General features: G+C 41.3%; 1 pseudogene across 1 annotated transcript; it reads left to right on the forward strand.

Moving 5' to 3' along the window:
• The first annotated feature begins 860 nt into the window (after positions 1–860).
• LOC104994131 lies at positions 861–2,018 on the forward strand (annotated as a pseudogene). The gene has a single exon (XR_825914.1). The product of XR_825914.1 is annotated as a vesicle-trafficking protein SEC22b pseudogene (transcript).
• Positions 2,019–3,374: the final 1,356 nt, after the last annotated feature.

A 3,374-nucleotide genomic window follows, 5' to 3' on the forward strand; every position in this document is an offset into this window, starting at 1 on the left:
TGAAGGATCGTGAGAGGCTTATTAAAACAAAGAAAACAGGAATGAGGTTAGAACACACTCTAACACCATACACGAAATGAACTCCAAATCATAAGTATTAAAGGTCAGGAGGGATTCTATGAAAGTCTTAAGGAAAACATAGGCAGGAAATGCGAAGATGGATATAAACTTCAAGGTCTTTTTGGGTTTGGATGACTTCATTGCAAGGTCTTTTGGAATCCATCTCCTAGCTCAATGAGAATTAAACCCAAACCAGGAAAATGCAACCTATTTCAATTTCAAAGCAGGTGTCCAAAAAAATAAACCTTCAGGATTGAAGAAGGCAACCCGGAATGCAAAGAAATATTTGCAAACCAAGTTATACACAAGCAATTCATCACTAAAACCAACAAAAGCTCACGATTCGTTAATATTTTAATAAAGTGGATTCCGTAAAAATATTGCAAAAAATCCCCTATGCTGTATCACAATACACATAGTTGTGTTAATCAACTGTACTTCATTACAAAAAAATATGGGGTATATAGCTACAAACACAAAAGAAAATAGAAGAAAAAAGGAACAAAGCGAAAATGGGAAATGTTATACAAGAAACAATTGATGTAATGAAAAGTCATGGCACCAGCTTCCAAGGTGCATCTGGTAGGGGACTGTTCATTCAACTTTCGAAAGAGCTGCTTAGCCTGACTCTGGTACTGTTGAAGGTCCCGGCCAGACTGTTCGTCCTCCTGCATCGAGGCGGCCAACGGGAGCCCGTCCGCCACTCGGGCGATCATCGTGAGCAACACCATCTTTACAGGCTACGGAGACCCAACACTGGCCCAGACGGCCGTAGATTTTTTCATTACATAATGAAAATAATGACTTTTCATTACATTATTGAACAAGGAGTATGTTATTTGGTTCTGTGTGAAGCTGCCTTCCCTAAGAAGCTGGCTTTTGCCTACCTAGAAGATTTACACTCAGAATTTGATGAACAGAATGGGAAGAAGGTGCCAACTGTGTCTAGACCCTACTCCTTTATTGAGTTTGATACCTACATTCAGAAAACCAAGAAGCTTTACATTGACAGTCGTGCTCGGAGAAACCTAGGCTCCATCAACACTGAACTGCAAGATGTGCAGAGAATCATGGTGGCGAATATTGAAGAAGTGTTACAGCGGGGAGAAGCGCTCTCAGCATTGGATTCGAAGGCTAACAATTTGTCCAGTCTGTCCAATAAATACCGCCAGGATGCGAAGTACTTGAACATGCGTTCCACTTACGCCAAACTTGCAGCAGTAGCTGTATTTTTCATCATGTTAATAGTGTATGTGCGCTTCTGGTGGCTGTGAAGTAGTGAATCCAGTCACTGGCAAGGGAGAACCTAGAACCCGGCAGGTGTATGTTTTCAGGAAGCTGAGCGCACAGAGATGTGTATTAGAATCCAAGTGGAACTTCTGCCTCTAAAGACCTTGCAAGAAAAGACATGTCCTGAAAATGAAAGATTACACCTCATTTAGTGAAGCTTAGCCCTATGTAGAAAGTGTCTTTCCGGGGCAGAGGCTTTCTCTGGGTGCTAAGCCATATACATTAGGGAACAGTAGATTATTTTATTTGTTTTTTTCCCCTCCCAGTGTTTTACATTTTTCAAACAGCACTGACTGGGGCATTCTCATTCTCTAATGGAGCCGTCAGTGAGATTTGGCTTAACCAACTTATGCTAGCAAGTCTGAAACCCTTCAGAGAAGGCAGTCCTTCAGGAAGTTTTTTGACTCTGTTTAATCAACATTCCTTTCGTTGGTGACATTTGTGATTTTCAGGAATCTGAGTTGTTTGATGGCCTTTTAAACAAGACTCCAGTATGTGAAGGTTAATTGCTGTGCTGCAAGATACCCTGTCTATTGGCCCCTGTAGAAAGTTAACCTTGTTTTTCATTTATGATAATTTGCTTATTGCACAATTGCTTTAGGGTTAAATGAATTATATTAAGATGCCTTGAAATTATATTATAGCACTCCTTGATTAAGAAGCAAAAATGTTTTCTGTCATTTACTCTTAAAAGACTTAAAATTAAAAAAAAAAAAAAAAAAGAAACAATTGAGAAATCACTTTGGATGAGATTATTAAAAATCATACAAACTAGATGGACCATTTCAATCTCTGCTTCAAAAAGAATTAACCAGTCAAAAGAGGCCAATGAATCTACCAGCAAGACAAATAAGGACAAGAAAGCCATGGGAAAGTCACATTTTACCAAGCCCACGCTCAGACAATGAGTGCCATCATAAGATACATAAAAATTTTGATGATTTTTTTCAAAAGGTGTCAACTCTGAAGATGTATTTCCCTAACATTTATCTGCATGCCAAGGTTCTGGGCTGAACTATGGAAATGCTGGGCCCCAAATTTCTGGGCAGAAATAGGGAAAAGTTCCTGTTACAGGCGGGGAACTCTGTGCCCCTGGTTTCCAGGCTGAAATAGGGGGACAAGTTCTTATTTCAGGCAGGGAACATGGTGCCCCAGGGTCCGGGGCTGAAATAGAGGGGGACGTTCCCATTTCAGTTGGTGTACTCGATGCCCCAGGTTCCCGGGCTGAAACAGGGGTGAAAGTTCATAACTTAGGTGGGGAACTGGGTGCCCTAGTCTCCCAGGCTGAAATAGGGGGACAAGTTCCTATTTTAGGCAGGGAACACAGTGCCCCAGGTTTCCAGGTTGAAATCAGGGGATAAGGTTCTATTTCATGTGGGGAACTGGGTTCCCCTAGGTTCCTGGGCTGAAATAGGGGGGAGAGTTCCTAATTGAGGCAGGGAACTCAGTACCCCTGCTTTCCCAGGCTGAAATAGGGGGGGAAGTTCCAATCTCAGGCAGGAAACTCTGCCCCAGGTTCCCAGGCTGAAACAGGAAAGATTCCTCTTTCAGGCCAGCAACTCTGCACCCCATGTTCCCAGGGTGAAACAGAGAAATCAAATCCCCCCTGTCAGACTGGCCATCCTCACAAGTCTACAAACAATAGATGCAGGAGACAGCCGGCAGGTGAGGTAACCCCACTACATGGTCAGTGGAAATGGACATATATTTCCTTTCTGTAATGACAGAAATACAGATTAAAACCACAATGCTATATTTGTTCACATTCACTAAACGATTGTAATCAAGATCAAAATATAAACAGCAATGTAGAAAATCGGAAACATTACACTTTGCTTGTGGATATGGAAAATAGTACAGACGATATGTATAATAGTTTGGCATTTTCTCAGAAAGATAAAAATATACGTACTGTTTACTTCACCAACTCCACTCTTGGATATACATGGCAATGAACTGAAAACAGCTGTTCAAACAACAAATGATACACAAACATTCATAGCAACATTATTCACAATAGCCCA

Source organism: Bison bison, unplaced genomic scaffold, assembly GCF_000754665.1.
Source record: "Bison bison bison isolate TAMUID 2011002044 unplaced genomic scaffold, Bison_UMD1.0 scf7180017864252, whole genome shotgun sequence".
In the NCBI taxonomy this organism is placed as follows: domain Eukaryota; kingdom Metazoa; phylum Chordata; class Mammalia; order Artiodactyla; family Bovidae; genus Bison; species Bison bison.